This window comes from Acinonyx jubatus, chromosome A3 (genome assembly GCF_027475565.1).
Source record: "Acinonyx jubatus isolate Ajub_Pintada_27869175 chromosome A3, VMU_Ajub_asm_v1.0, whole genome shotgun sequence".
Taxonomy (NCBI): Eukaryota; Metazoa; Chordata; class Mammalia; order Carnivora; family Felidae; genus Acinonyx; species Acinonyx jubatus.
This window is the reverse complement of record NC_069388.1, coordinates 63,607,682-63,624,180: the sequence shown is the minus strand read 5'-3', so window position 1 is coordinate 63,624,180 and position 16,499 is coordinate 63,607,682. Positions and strand designations below refer to the sequence as shown.

The following is a 16,499-nucleotide window of genomic DNA, read 5'->3' as shown; positions in this document are numbered from 1 at the left end:
TCCGACAGGAGTGGTCATGTGCACATTTGTCCAGACTGCAAGATTTCCTCCCTGGCCTTGGTCTCTGCTCTCTGGATTCACATTATGTTCTGTCCCTCCAGCCCAGCCCCGCCCTTGCCATGAAGCCTTCCATAAACTCTGCCAGGCCACCATGACTGGTGCCTCCTCACCCAGCAGTCAGATCGGGTACACCATGCCCCAGAATTCAGCTGCTACGTGCTCCTAGTACTTAGCTGTGAGCCTTCTTTCTTTAAGACAATGGAAAGCCTGGGGGCACCTGGGTGGCTCAGTCAGTTGAGTGCCTGACTCTTGATTTTGGCTCAGGTCATGATCTCCAGGTTGTGTTGGGTTCGTGCTGACAGCACACAGCCTGCTTGGAATTCTCTCCTCCCACCCCCCTCTGCCCATCCTCCCGCTCTTCTCTCTCAAAAATAAATAAGCTTTTTTATTTTCAACGTGGTTTTTTTTTTGTTTTTTTTTTTTTTTGGGACAGAGAGAGACAGAGCATGAACGGGGGAGGGGCAGAGAGAGAGGGAGACACAGAATCGGAAACAGGCTCCAGGCTCTGAGCCATCAGCCCAGAGCCTGACACGGGGCTCGAACTCACGGACCGCGAGATCGTGACCTGGCTGAAGCCGGACGCTTAACCGACTGCGCCACCCAGGCGCCCCAATAAGCTTTTTTTAAAAAGAGGACGGAAAGCGTGCTGAAGGCAGAGACTATGTTTTCTCAGCACTGGGTTGAGTATAAAGTACAGGTGGAATGAAATTTAATTGCACCAAATAGAAGATGGACCAGCCAGGACCTTCCGAAGATGCCCGTTTATTATAAATAATAAGATGGAAAACTTACATTAACTGGATTCTTCAGAGAGAGAGAGTGTGTGCGAAGGACAAGCTGTGCATACTTTGATCTGTCTCATGGGTAGAAGGAAAGTGGGCTGCGAGAGACTCTCAGGGGCATTCGCTATATAGTTGCTACTTTTTTTCTAAGGGGTTTGCAGGTTTGAATCAGAGCCAAACTCAGCAGGAAGACAGAGGGCAACTGGCTGCTTCTCCCCCTTCACCAGGCAAAGATGGCACCAGCCTCTAAATATGTGTGCCCAAATGTGTTTGCAGGGCGCCATACTATGAGCCTGCCCTGGACCTTACACTTCTCCCTCTGGCCTGGTAGCTGTACTGCAAACACAGCATATTCTCAGTCCATCTTTTTTAAGTGAACCCACAAAGAGAATTGCAATGAGCCAGTTGAGCTTTTCTTCCCTGGGAGAAAATCATCTTAAGGCATAGTTCACACTGAACTCTCTTGATTGAAAGGGAGGGAGAGAACCTGCTTCTGGAGTCCATGTTCTCTGGGCCTTACCGGTCACAGAGGGGTCCAGGGGACAGCACCAGCATCACTCAGAAGACTGTTGGAAATGCAGAATCTTGGCCTCTACCCCAGATCTACTGATTTCCAGTCTGAATTGTAAAGGGATTTGTATGTGCTGTTCTATAGAACACGGAGTGACCTAAGTCTGGACTTTGGAACTAAGTACAAATAAATCTCTAATGTGAAAATGGCATCCACAAACCATCCCTCAAGCAACGAGGTTTTATTGAAATCTGCTGGGTGCCTAGTCCTGCGTTAGGCACTGCGGGGAAAGAAAGAGGCAGGGGTGGGTCCAGCAAATAAGGACTCACACTGTGGGATGCCAATGGCACACCCTGCCCACCCGTCCCTGCACAAGCCTCCCCCAAGGGGCGGGCTCATGCCTAACCGAATTCTCTGCAGCATACAGCACAGCCCTGGGGTGACACCGGTCACGTGGATGACCCTTATTTTCAGCAATAATATGTCATTAAGATCGAGCTAGCAAATCTTCAGGGAAGACAGGCCAGTTCTAACCTCCTTCATAACATTTCTCTTTTGCAATGAAGCATCGCCGAGTTTGTTGAAAGCTCATTCAGTGTTGCTAAAGCTCAAACACTCAGGCTTCCCCAAGGTCCAGACTGGGACTGGGAGGTTGTGGGGTGCTGCCCTGGCCTATTAGCCCAGACTGTTGTTGTACTGTTGAAGTCTGTGCTCCCTGCATTGTGTCTTGTAAAGGGAGTTGTTTTAGAATACTATGCATAAAAATGTAGATTCTGGAGTCAGATTGCCATGAGTTCATTTCCAGGCTCTGCCATTTGCTAGCTGTGTGACCTGGTGCAAGCTTCAATTTGCTAGCTATTAATAATTAAGAGATACTTTATTTCCTGCTTAATTTGGATGAAATCCAATTTATCTTTTTTTTTTTTTTTTTTTTTTTTGCATTTAGGGATTGTGTTTTTGATGTTCTATCTAAGAAATCTTTGCCAAGGTCATAAAAATGTTCTCCTGTGTTTCCTTCTAGACATTGTATAATCTAAGGCTTAACATTTAGGTCTGTGATCCATTTTTAAGTTTTGAACATGCTACAAAGTGTGCAGGGTAAAGAGAGGTTCTTCTTTTTTTTTTCTTTTTCTTTCTTTCTCTTTCCTTTTCTTTTTGACATATGGATATGTGTTTGTTGCGGTACCATTTGTTGAAAAGACCATCCTTTGTCCTTTGAATTAGACTTTTGTAAAAAATCACCAGCAGTGTATTTGTGGCTCTATTGTATTGTGTTGATTTATATGTCTGCCCTTTGGCCAATACTGTACCCTTGATTTCAGCAGCTTTATGGCAAGACTTGAAACCAGTTAGTCAAAGACTACCAACCTTGTTCATGAAAATATCTAGGCAACCTAAGTCAGTTCTATTTCCATATAAATTTTATAATTGGTTCATTAATTGCAACCAAAAAAAAGCCTGCTGGAATTTTGCATAAAATCTATAAATACATTTGAAGAGAACTGACATCTTTACATCACAGATTCTTTTAATCCGTGAACACAGTATATTTTTCCATATATTTATGTCTTTCATTTCTCTGAGCAATATTGTATAGTTTTCAGTGTATAGGTCTTGCATAGCTTTTGTTAAATGTATTCCTCAGTGTCTTCTGTCACTCTTGTAAATGAACTTCTTAAAATTTCCTTTTTTATTGTTTGTTGCAATTCTATAAAAATAAAAATAATTTTTGCATGTTAACTTTGTAACATATGACCTTGCTAAATTCACTTATTAATTACAACAATGGTTTTGTAGATTCTTTAGAACTTTCTGCATAAGAAATCATGTCATCTGCAAATAGAGACAGTTTCCACTCTGCTTTCTGAACTTTAAAACCTTTATTTCTTTTTCTTACCTTATTGCAGTGGCAAGGAGTAGTGGTCAGTACAATGTGGAAAAGAAGTGATGAAAGTGGACATCATCGCCTTGTTCCCAAATTACTGAGAAAGTGTTCAATATTTCATTATTAAGAATACCTTTTATAAGATTGAGGAAGCTCCCTTCTATTCCTAGATTGCTGAGAGTTTTTATCATAAAGGTGTATTTGTCAGTTGCTTTTTCTGCATCTATCAGAATGACCGTATGCTTTTTCTCCTCTATTTTTTTTTATTTTTTTTTTAACGTTTATTTATTTTTGAGACAGAGAGAGACAGAGCATGAACGAGGGAGGGTCAGAGAGAGGGAGACACCGAATCTGAAACAGGCTCCAGGCTCTGAGCTGTCAGCACAGAGCCCGACGCGGGGCTCAAACTCACGGACCGTGAGATCATGACCTGAGCCAAAGTCGGACACTTAACCGACCAAGCCACCCAGGCGCCCCATCTCCTCTATTATTTTAATTTGGTGAGTTACATTGATTGATTTTTTTTTTTTCCTGTCAAATCAACCTTGCATTCCTAGGATACTCTTATTGGTCATGAGGTATTATTCTTTTTATATATTATTGTGTCTGATCTGCTAATATTTTGTTGAGAGTGTTTACAACTATGTTTGTGAGGGATGCTGGCCAGCCTCCTTTTCGTATGTGTTTGTCAGGTTTGGGTATTCGAGTTTACCAGCACCATAAAACAAACTGGGAAGTGTATCCCATCCTCCTCTATTTTTTTGAAAGAGTTTGTGTAACTTTGGTGTTATTTCTTCTTTGAATAGTTGATCAGCGTAATTACTGTGCCTACAATTCAGGTTTTCTGTTTCATCTTGTGTAAATACTGGTGATTTGTTATTTTTAAAGGATTTTTCCATTTCATCTATTTTGTAGAAACTATTGGTATAAAGGTCTTCACAGCATTCTCGTATTCTCTTTTTGTTATTTTAACGCCTGTAAAATCTGCATTGATAATCCCTCTTTCATTCCTGATATTGGTAATTTGTGTTTTCTATTTTTTCTTGAGCACTCTAACAAAGTTTATCAGGTTTTTTTTGCTGTTATTGTTCACAAAGAAACAACTTTGGGGTTTGCTAGTTTTCTTTATTGCTTGCCTGTTTCTTATTACATTCATTTCTACTATATTTATTATATTACTTGTTCTACTTTGGTTTACTTTGGGTTTGAGGTGGAATCTTAAGTCACTGATTTCAGACCTTTCTTCTTTTCTAATATAAGCATTTAAAGCCATAAAATTCCCACTAAGCCCTGCTTTAGCCACAACCCACAAATTTTGTTGTATTTTCATGATCATTAAGTTTTATATATTTTCTAGTTTCTCTTTGATTTCTTTTTTCACTCATGGGTTGTTTAGAAGTGTGGGTTTAATTTAATATTGGGGATTTCCTAGGTACCTTATTTTTATTGATTTCTAATTTAATTTAATTACCCTGTGATTAGAAGATACATGCTAGTATAATTTTGATCCTTTTTTATTTTATTAGGACTTGTTTTATAGCCCAGGTTATGGTCTTTCTTGGTAAACGTGTGCAGTAGAAAAGAATGTATATTTTCAGTTGTTGGGTATAGTGTTCTATAAATACCAGTTAAGTGAAGGGGCTGATAAGGCTGTTTAGAGCCTCTGTGACTTCACTGATTTTTTTTCTGGTGGTTCTATCAATTGTAGGAAGGATTAAAATATCCTACTATAATTGTAAATTTTTCTATTTCTTTTTTTATTCTGGCAATTTAAAATTTTTTTTACTTATTTTGAGAGAGAGAAAGCACGTGAGCAGAGAAGGAGCAGAGAGAAAGGGAGAGAGAATCCCAAGCAGGCTCCACACTGTCAGTGTAGAGCCTGATGCAGGGCTCGATATCACGAACCATGAGATCATGACCTGAGCTGAAATCCAGAGCCAGACACTTAAACAACTGAGCCACCCAGACACCCCTATTCTGTCAATTTTTGTTTTATGTATCTCGAAGCTCTATTCTTAGTCATGTACACATCAACAATCATTATGTCTTCCTTATTAATTGATCCATTGTACTTAAAGTTTATCTCTTTTTCAAAATTTATCGTTAACTTTATTGAGGAATGATTGATTGTATATATATTTAAAGTGTGCAATGTGACGATATACATATACATTGTAGAATGATTACCAAGATCAAGAAAATTAACAATCCGTTACCTCACATAGTTAACAAAGTTAGCTCTGTGTGTGTGTGTGTGTGTGTGTGTGTGTGTGTGTGAGATAAGAATGCTTAAGATCTCCTCTCAGCAACTTTCAAGTCTACAATCTTGTATTATTAACTGTAGTCACCTTGCTGTACATTAGAGCCTCAGAACTTATTCTTATAACTGATAATTTATGACCCGTGGCCTACATCATCCTGTTTTTTCCCACCTCTCTGCCCCCCAAGTCCCAACTCCCTTCAACCATTCTATTCTCTGTTTCTGTAAAATTGGCTTTTTTTTTCTTTTTAGAGTCCATATATAAGTGACACCATACAATATTTGTCTTCCTCTGTCTGGCTTATTTCGCTTACTGTAATGCCCTCCAGATTCATCCACGTTTTAGCAAATGGCAGAATTTTCTTCCTTTTCATGACAGAATAATATCCCATTGTCTATCTGTACCACATTTTTCTTTATTCATTTATCTGTTGAAGGACATTTAGGCTGTTTCTGTATCTTGGCTATAGTGCTTCAGTGAATATGGGTGAGAAAGTCCATCCTTTCTAGTCAGAATATAGCTTGGTCTTGCTTTTTAAAAAAGATCTAGTAAACTCTGCCTTTTAATTAGGGTATTTAGTTCATTAATATTTAATGTGATTATTAATGTGATTGTATCCAGGTCTACCATTATACTCTTTCTTTTCTGTTGTCCACTCCACTCTATTCTTAATTCTTCTGTTTCCCTGCCTTCTGTTGGATTATTTGACTATATTTCATAATTTTGTTTTAGTTATTAGATTTTTTTTTTAAGTTTATGTATGTGAGAGGCAGGTAGGGGCTGAGAGAGAGGAGAGAGTGAGAATCCCAGGCAGGCTCCCCACCGTCAGCATGGAGCCCAACACAGGGCTCAAACTCACGAACTGTTAGATCATGACCTGAGTTGAAGATGGATGTTTAATGGGCTGAGCAACCAAGGTGCACCTAGATTTTTCGATATATAACTTTGCATTATTTCTTTGATGGTTTAGCTAAGGATTACAAAAAAAATCCTTAGATTCATTTTACAGTATACTTACAGTTAGTACTGAACATCTTTACATAAAATGTAGAAACCTTAAGACAGTGTAAGTCCATTTGCCACCCCGACCACCACTATCACCATTAAGTCCACAGCCTTTTAAATCACTATTCCCTTGTATGCAACGTGTCGTTTTTCTTTGCCTACTTGCAAGATTTCCCCTTTATTTTTCTTTTGCTGCAGTTTAATTACGATATGCCTAGATGCAATTTTATTCATAATTATGCTGTTTGGGATTCCCTATGCTCTGGATCTTTCAACAAATTTGGGAATTTCTTATCCAGTATTTTGTCAGATATATTTTCTGCCTCATTATCTCTCCCCTCTCCTTCTTAGACTCCCATTGACTTCATACTGAACTTTGGATATTCCCTACCCATCCTTAAATCTTACTCAGTTTTTTCAGTCTTTTCTCTTTTTTGTCTTCAGATTGGGTAATTCCTTTTGGCGGATCTTCCAGGTCACTCATCCTGTCAGTCATTAGGGGAGTGGCTCCCTAACCAGGACTGTTTAATATTTAAACTTTTTAAATATTAGGTTTTAAAGTATAATAGAAGGCTCAGGTAAAGTACAATAGAAATCCACAATACTAAGATTTATTAATGTTAACTATGTAATACCATGATTTCGTATGCAATGAAGTTCAAAACCTCAGTCCTCAGTCTTGACAACTCTCTATAGAAAAATGGAGATTTTGTGATAAGTTCATAACTTGAGTCAAAGCTAGGGATCGAGTTAGGAGACAGACACCAAGCAGAGAGTTTACAACACAGTGTTATGAGGTGCTAAAATCCAGATGTGAACAAAGTGCCAGGAGAGCACAGGGGTGCAGATGGCTGCCGCTATCCCAGGGAGTCAGGGAAGACCTTCAGAGGGTTGGCACTTAATCAGGCATTTTAGTTAGCAGGAATAGTCAGACTTTGTCAAAACTAGAACATTCTAGGCGGAAGGGCTCTGGGAAGGGGCTGCCATTGGGAGGAGGGGGAAGGAGGAAATGGAGGGTAGTGTCTCCAAGGTGGGGCAGGAGAGTGGTCTGTGTCAGGCTGTTTGAAGCTCAAGCTGAGAAATAGTTTGTTGCATCATGTGATGGTACTGGTGGGAAAGAGTAGGACACCTCCTTCATCCTAGGAAGACTAAAGCAAGCTCTGTCTTCCAGGAGCTCTCAGAGAAGCCAAACCAACCTCCACTGGTTGAGAAGCCAAATCAACCTCCATTACACAAAAGAAGAAGAATACCCATGGCCATCATTCTGCTCCAGCCTCTATTTTCTCTCACCTAGCCTATGGTACTCTCCCAAAGGGCCTCCCCATTATTCCTTTTGCTCACTTTCAATCCATTTTCCACACTTGGAGCCAATCATCTTTTAAAACCACAAATCAGAACAGGTTAATCCATTGCTTAAAACCACTCACTGGCTTCCCACTGCACTTAGAACGCTCTGAATCCACACCACTTCCCATGGCTTCATGCCCAGCCTCCCTACCTTCACATCTGGTCACAATGGCCTTCTGGCTGGGCCTCGTCAGGCCAAGCTCTTATGGACATCAGGACTGTGTGCTGCCTATTGTCACTTTCCTCCCAGCTCACCATGTGGCTGGCTTCTTCTTGGCCGTTAGGTCCAGTGTGGTTCCCTTCCCTATGCCAGGTGCCTCCGCTATTAAAACCCGTCACAAGGCATGAATACCAATTTGTAGTCTCTTAACCTGTTTGTTCACCTGATTCATATCTACCTCCTCCACTGGGACATAGACCACAATGGCAAGGATCTTGGCTGTCTTGTAGCTCATTAAATCCCCAGCACCCAGTATAGTGCCCAGCGTGTGGTAGATACTTGGAAAATATCCGTGGATAAATAGCTATAACTACATGTTAAAGGTCATGTGATTAACTCTGTATCACAGAGCAGGAGATGAGTGGAGGGTGAAGGATCAGAAGAGGAGAGAGAAAGCCCTGTTTGAAGGGGGCAGCCCTCGTTGCCACTAGCCTACCTGCAAGGAGGGCCCCTCATGATCTTGCTGTGGGTTGCGCAGCCCCCTGGGGGTGAAGGAGTAGGTTCGGCTGTGAAAATGATATTTTGGGTAAGGTAACCTTGTTCTCTGGGCACACTCCAGTAGGCACACTTCAGGGCTGGGATTTCCACATTCCCCAGAAGACCGATGTGGATGCAAACTCATTTCACCTCCCCTAATTCTTGCTTCTAGGCCACAGGATGATTTGGAAGCCCTTGCTTGTTCCATCGGCTTCTCCAACCCAGCTCTTAGGTGAGGAAACCTATTCTGTTCCCTAGGAGGCTTACATCTTATTCCAGAAGACAGTGCAAATAAGAGAATTCTTGAATATTCCATTGAGTTGCTTTATTTTAAAAACCACTGTGGTTTCTAAACGTAGGATACATTTTGAAACTCTCCTGCCTGAAACCCAGGCCAGGAAGCATCACGTACGTAGAAAATGCACACCTAAGAGTTGGAAGCACTGGATAGGGAGAGACATAAGCAGAAGCACGTGATGTCAACATGTGCTTTTATTGAGTGAGATGTGATGTTTCAAAACTCTACAGCACACACCCCGAGTGGAATTTCTTTCAATAACAGTGCCATTAGCCAGTCTGGAACCCTCGTCCCACCATCCCCCAGTCACTCCCCTTGTCCTTTCTTATACACAGTCATGGATGGAATAAGAGCATCTCTCCTTGGCCGGGTCAGAGTGGAGCATCACCTTCTTGACCCCCTCAGAGAATGTTTGTAGTGTTTTGCTGTTTTCTCTGCTGGGTGCGCTTGTGATAACTGATGGAGGCTCAGTCTGCTCCGGGGCTTCCTTGGCTTTGGCTTACAGGGCTCAATTTAGACACCCTGGGCTCAGTTGTCTCAGAATATTGAAATAGGATGCAAACACCCACCCTCCACCTCCAACATCCCCATCCTGTTCCCTTCTGCCCTCCTTCCTCCTCCCCAAACAACTAATATTTTAACTCTGTAGTACAGGCTTTAATACCTGTTGCGGTGAGTTTCTCGATCTCCGAATGTGTTTTTCCTGCCTCAGGCTCCCTGGGTCTTTGGCACAGAGAGCACGTGTCAAGAACAGAGCAGAGCATCTGGGTCAGAGGCAGACGTGCTCCTCCAGGCCAGGGAGTGGGTACAACTTCCAAGCCATCCGGACAGCGTGGCTGCTCAGGGTCCCTTCCTGGCTGGTCTCAGAGCAGTTGGACAATGATGTGCACGGTCCCTCTGCCCCAGAGCATCGGCCATGGTCCCTTGGAGACAATGGAGGTCTGGAGGCCTTTGTGAAACAGGCCAGGACATCCTCCTTAGGTCTCACACAGGCAAAATCATCAATATGACAATGCCACAAAGGCTCTGCTTCTGTGCATAAGCTTCGTTATAAGAGCTAAAAGGGAGTTTCCAGCAGAACACCCCCCCTCCCTGCCTAATCTGCCTCCTGCTTCCTACTTCCCACCAGACAAATATGCCTCCCTAAAATTTTAGAGATTCGTATTCTTGCTAGGGAAATTAAAAAGAAAGAAAGGAAGGAAGGAAGGAAGGAAGGAAGGAAGGAAGGAAGGAAGGAAGGAAGGAAGGAAGGAAGAAAGAAAGAAAAAGAAAGAAAGAAAGGAGAAAGGAAAAGAAAAGAAAAGAAACAAAGAAAGAAAAAGATCTTTCCTTTCCAGATTCCTCCTCTGAGCGGACTACATGAGGAGATGTCTGTAAGAAATTGTGGGTTGATATCTCAGACAGGGGGGAAAAAAAGCACTTTAAATGGACAAATCAGTCCAAACCACTAAGGTTATAACTCTTTCTCTTCACTCTCCAGCAGAATAGTAAAACAGACGCGTTATTGGCAACTCCGTCGTGCTAAGGAGAGGCCGTCTCCAGCATGACATCAGCCAAATCTATTTCACCAGAGAGCCTTGCACTGCCTGATTTCCAACATGTAGAAGATGCACACGGGGGGCAGGGGAAGAAGGCATAAATGAGACACAGACTGGGGACTTTTTGATGTGTTTAGCACATTTTTGTGACTTCCTTTAACACCGCAGACCTTGGTTCTCCCACCATTAGGCGAACAAAAGACAAACTGGGAGGGGGCAGGGAAGGTGACCCGTTCAGGAACAAGTTCTGCTCAACCTATTTAGCATTTTTAATTGAACCGCTGAAAAGGGGAGGCAAAAATGGGAAGACGAGAGTGAACACCACAGCCGAGTAACTTCAGATATAAAAAGTCCCTTCATTAAATCTGTTGTTTTTTAATTCATAATTGCACTTAAATAAAGAGGGACCTATGGGCAGCTGTTTCTAATATCGAGTCCCCACCGCACATGAAAGACGCATTTATTCCTGCAGCAGGCCTCCCTACCCTTGGGTGTTATCAGCTGAACATGTTTTGAACCTACCTAATGCATTTGAGGTAGCTTGGGTTTATTTTTCTTTCAATAAAATAAATGGTTTTGTAATTAAATTTCTGCACTGCTTGTGCTTAATGGTTACATTGACAAGTGCTAATGTATGGCAAGAGAATGAGTTTGAAATGAAACATGCTGTTTTTGAATCTGCAAGCAATTTTGCAGCGGGGCAATCAAACCCCTCATGCCAGCAAAACATTTTCATTAATCTGCTCACCACGCCCCTTGCCCACTCGGCTGGCCGAGAGAGGACACTTTTTAGCTCTACCCATCCCCCACCCTTGCCTTGCCTTTTTCTCAAACACACATACAGACGCGCGCACGCGCACACACACACACACACACACACACACATATCATGAAGCGAGCCGTTGTTTGAAACCATTTTGTGGTCTCTGGCAGGCGAGCCGGTGGAAATTCGCTGACTTTACACCATGAAATGTTTCAGCTGTCCCCTCCGAGGGGACTGGCTGCCTCAACCTTTCAATCCCTGGCAGCCAGTCAACAAGAAAATCTGTCCCTCTGCTTTCCTATTTTTTTTTTTTAACATTTCCCCCTTAGCTAAATTTATTTTTGAATAAATCTTCTCATAGAAAATAGAGAACAGCTATTACCTATCTGGCCTCGGTCTCTGCGAACCACTTCAAGCCCTGGCAAAGGTGGCGGCCTTCCAGCGGTGCGCTTGTAAGAAGGTTCATGAATGGAAGCCTGGATGGTGGGCTGTGGCCCTTTGCTGGCTCCCCTTCCGCCCGATGCCCCGGGAGGGAGTCCGCAGCTTGTGCTCCGGCCCGCACAGGTAGGGGAAGTGGACACACGCCTTTGGCCCTGGCCCTTCCTTGGAAGGCCTGTGTTTCATCCGACCACTAGCAGGATGACTTCCCAGGTCATGGCTGCTCTAGAGCTTGCTGGACCCCCTCTTCAGAGGCCAAGAAGAATGGGCTAAGCCCAGAAGCCGTCTGGGCTGTGGAGAGAGAGAGAGCGACGGGGGCTCTGGCTCAGTGGCTCCCCACAAGGTGTGCGACTCAGCATTTCCCCTCCAGGCTGGGGAGAGGAGCCGGGGGCTGCCCACATGAATGCTGACTCACCCGTCAGGGCTGGCCAGAATTACAAGCTGTCCTGCCCCAGCGCGGCCTTCTCTTGCCTGTGCTAGGACAGGGCTTAGGGGAAGGGCTTCTGTGTGGTCCCACCTCCCTGAATTTACTGCAGTGGAAGATGGAGGAGGCAGCTGCCTGTGGAATCTCAGCAGCAGGAGGAAAGATCCCGGCTTCTCAGGGCTCCCCTACCCCGTTCACAGGTCTCACCGCCTGTAGTGGGGGACACGCCTTTCATTTCGTAAGAGGCTTGACTGCAGGAGTCCTTGGCAAGAAGACTCAGCTCTCCACTACTGTGTATATGATGGGCACGGCAAAGCCCATCCTGAGGGGGGAAGAAAAAGCCTTAACATTAACCCATATCTGGGGGCTCCTGGGTGGCTCAGTCAGTTCAGTGTCCGACTTCGGCTCACGTCATGATCTCACAGTTCATGAGTTCGAGCCCCACATCAGGTTGTGGAGTTGAGCTGTCAGCTAGGAACTGTAAATGCGGAGTCTGCTTGGGATTGTCTCTCTTTCCCTTCTGTTGCCCCTCCCCAACTTGTGCTTTCTCTCTCTCTCTCTCTCTCTCTCTCTGTCTCTCAAAATAAATAAACTTAAAAAAAACAAAGTTAACCTGTATCTGGCTTGCAGGAGGGCAATTCTTGCAAGGAGAGAGCAAAGATGTAGGGGGACTGATGTCCTAGCCAGCCGACACCTTCACGGTGGCCCTATGAAGACATAGAAAGTTCTGGTAGGCTTATGGAAGAGTCCGAGACTTATCCAGGGTAAAGGGGCAAAGGAGAGGCCCATGTCTCAGAAGGAAAGATGGAAAGGTGGTGAGGAAGTGAAGCTGGAGGGCTGGTCACAGGAGCCTCAGCTGAGTCAGAGCTGGGATCCTGACGAAGCTAAGATATAAATATTGTGAGAGGCCTGTCATCTACCACTCAGCCTGCCCCCAAAGTGCTTATACATATGACTCCTGGACGACAGTAGAACACTTTCGTCGTTCATTCACTCACGCGTTCAGCAACTCATAAGTTCTCACCATGTGCCGGCCATGGTGCTGTGCCTCTCAGCGTGCAGGCATCAGGAAGATGTGGTCTGCCCTCTCAAGGATGAAGGGGTCTACTAGAGATACAAACAAATGCTACATGACTGCAGAGGTGGAAACAGTGAACTGTGCCCAGAGGAACAAGAGAAAGCTTCATGGAGGAGACCAGCCTTAAAAGGTGAGTAGGATTTCAAGAGAGGATAACGATGTTCCAAGGTAAGGAACCAGTATAAGTGTAAAAGGAGCCAGCGTAACACGGAGGTGTGAAAGGGAGAGTGGTATCTGGAGAACAAAGAGTGGTCCCAAGTGAAAGGTGAATGAGGTAAGGGTGTGTGTGTGTGTGTGTGTGTGTGTGTGTGTGTGTGTGTGTGTGTGTTGGTGGGGGTGGGAAGGGTGGTGGGACGTAGAACTATGGTTAAGATGGGGCCATGTTGAGAGCCATGATCAGGAGGCTACGGAAGCTATGCTGTATTTTGCAAACCACAGCCATGCCTTAAAAGAGTTGGAGCCTTGAGGATGGAGGTAAGTAAGGGAGGGGTGATGTGACCCCATCTGTGTATTTGTAATAGACTCTGTGAGCCACGAAGAGCCATAAAGGAGCAGGCTGAGGACGGAAGACAGCGAAGGTAGGCAGACCAAAGCTATTTCAACAACCCGGGTCAGAGAAGAGGAGGGCGGAGGAGGGCTGGCGAGCACAGGCAGCGTTCCTGGAGAGAGGGAATGGGTGCCGGGGACCCTGCAGAGGCCAGGGGAAACCCGTCACTTGTGTGGGCAGAAGGGAAGTACCAGCAAGTAGTTTGCTATCTTCAGTGTGTCTGGGAAGATGCTCCTGGCCATGAGAAAGACAGGGAACCCTGAGGGAGAAGTGGTCTGGGGAGAGGGAGAGAGAAGGCACCAGTTCCGACAGGATAGGTGGAACTGGGGTTTCTGGTGGCGAGGTTCATGAGACAATATCCAGGCGGCAGTAGAGGGAGAAAGGGACCAAAATAGGAGAAAGGTAGTGCTCTGAGGACCATTCACACTGAGAGGCACCAATGCAACAGACGCTAGGGGAGAGCAGGGGGAACGGGAGAGGAGCTGAGAAGAAACGGAAGGACAGTTTTGAGAGGAAGAGCTGGAACACATTTCTGATGCTTCAAAGAGGCCCCATAAGGGGAGATGGGGAAGTGGTTGGGTCTGCCATAAATAGACAATGGTTATCTTGAGGAGAATAGTCTAAGTACAGGGGAAGCTTGAGTGGGAATCGAGAAGTAGAGGCAGCAAGAGCGGATTTGAAGAAGTGTCACAGTGGGGCGCCTGGGTGGCTCAGTTGGTTAAGCGTCCGACTCTCGGTTTTGGTTCAGATCGTGATCTCACAGTTTAATGGGTTCAAGCCCCTCATCAGGTTCTTTGCTGGCAGTACAGAGCCTGCTTGGAATTCTCTCTCTCCTGTCTATCTCTGTCCCTTCCCCTACCCGTGCTGTCTCTATCTCAAAATAAATAAACTTAAAAAAAAAAAAAAAAGGAAGCGTCACAGTGGTGCGTGAAAAGTTTCCTTGGGTGATGGTCCTCTGGACAATGGTCGGTGGGGAACCCATAAGGAGGCAGAGATGGAAAAGGGACTAGAGAGGGAACTCAGATGGAGCGTGATCATGAGGGAGGTGGACGGGGTGCAGGAATTGACCTTGGAAAGCAGCAGGAAGAAGGGGTGATGGGCCAGAGAATTCTGGGGTAAAGGCAAAGAGGGGTGACGGCTTTGGCAGCCTCTTGGGAAGGGAACCAATGAGATCATGTGCTGACTGTAGGGGGTGGGGGTGGAGGACATGGCGAGAGTGGTGTGGCTTGGAAATGTGAGGCAGGCAGGAAACGGGACAGCAAGTCAAGCAGGATTGAATAATAGGGCATTGAGCAGCCCTGAGAACCAAGCTGAAGACAGAAACCTGACTCTGCAGCAGCCCAGCCTGCCCGGCCGTGGCCAGTGCTCCAGCCATGCTTGGCAGTCTGGAAGCAGGAGCAGAAGCGGAGACGGTGGCGGGAAAACTCGGGCGAGCGGTGGCACCACAGCTGCGGTGGGAAGCCAGGGACAGGGACCCCAGGTGCCAACCAGAGAGAAATTTTTTTTTAATTTTTTTAAATGTTTATTTATTTTTGAGAGAGACAGAGCGTGAGCAGGGAGGGGCAGACAGAGAGGGAGACATAGAATTTGAAGCAGGCTCCAGGCTCTGAACTATCAGCACAGAGCCCGATGCGGGGCTCGAACCCACAAAGCTGGGGATCATGACCTGAGCTGAAGTCGGCCGCCCAACCGACTGAGCCGCACAGGAGACTCAACCAGAGAGAATTTGACATCAGGCAGCCTTTGAGTTGACGTGTGTGAGCTTGATCTCCAAGACTGGTACAGCCCTGTCTTGGGCTAAAATTTGGACACCCAATTTGAAAAAGTTCCAAATAAAAAAACACACACCACTGCCAGACAGAATACGAACTGGAGGTTAGAAAACGAACTCCCGTTGAAGCTTCTCCTTCTCCCCTCAGCTTTCTTATGCCACGTGATCCAGGCCAATGGCTCAAACGTTTTACATCATTACTCCTATGTGCCTGCCTCTGGGACACATTCTGCTGATTTACTAGCTTCCTGGAAGAAAAGGTACCATTTACCTGAAGGTAACCTCGCTGAAAAAGAGCTTCGAGTCTACAAAACTCTGTGGTTCTTGACCTCTTGCTGCGGCAGCAAAACAAAACAAAAACAAAGAAGCGAAACCAGTTTCCTGGAAACCTCATGGGTCTTTTGACTTGTTCTTGACGTTCAGCGGGGTTGTCAAAGCTAAGGAGATACTGAACAAACTCTACCCAGTTCGGTTTGGGCAGGTAAAACTCGTCAGTGCTGTGGCCAGACCTTCGACCTCCCCACAGATGCAGGATCCTTGCGTTGGTTCCAGTCGCCTTGGGTACTGGAAGACCCAAGGTTCCAGTCGCCTTGGGTACTGGGTGCTGCCTCTTCTGTGAGAGGCAGCATCCTAGCCTTGACCAGAGTGGAGAAAGGTCCAAGAACTGAGGACCCCGTCCAGGGTCAGAAAGTCGCAAACTGGGGATGAGCCCAGAGGAAGGGGTGCCACATACTTCCGTACTGTCCACCAGGACCCCACTTCCTGACAGGGGGAAGTGATCCTCTGCATCCTCTTTAAACATCTCCAAGCACCCCCACCAAAGCCCTGAGGAGACCTCTGAAGCCACCCTTTCTCTCCTGTTAGCTGTAAACAGCTGCTAGCAGGCCAGAGTGGGATAAAGAAAGTCAGAGCCCAAGAGAGGCCTCCACAGTGTCAGCACCCCGGGTTCTGTCCAGCCTAGAATCTGACGGCTGAGACCCCCAGGCACAGTGTGGGGCAGGGACCACGAGGGGCCTCCTCCATACCCTCCAAAGGCAGAGCGGGGCCAGAACATCCAGGGAACGGCTTTCGTGATGTGTCCCAATTCTTCTCCT

At 45.4% G+C, this 16,499-nt stretch overlaps 1 protein-coding gene across 1 annotated transcript in view; it reads left to right on the top strand.

Moving 5' to 3' along the window:
- SRBD1 (S1 RNA binding domain 1) overlaps positions 1–15,793 on the top strand; it is a 385,358-nt gene extending 369,565 nt beyond the window's left edge. Inside the window, exons 30-32 of the mRNA XM_053200547.1 lie at positions 13,065–13,217; positions 13,609–13,665; positions 15,554–15,793. The gene's annotated coding sequence lies outside the window, so the exon portion shown is untranslated. The remainder of the gene's footprint in view (positions 1–13,064; positions 13,218–13,608; positions 13,666–15,553) is intronic.
- Positions 15,794–16,499: the final 706 nt, after the last annotated feature.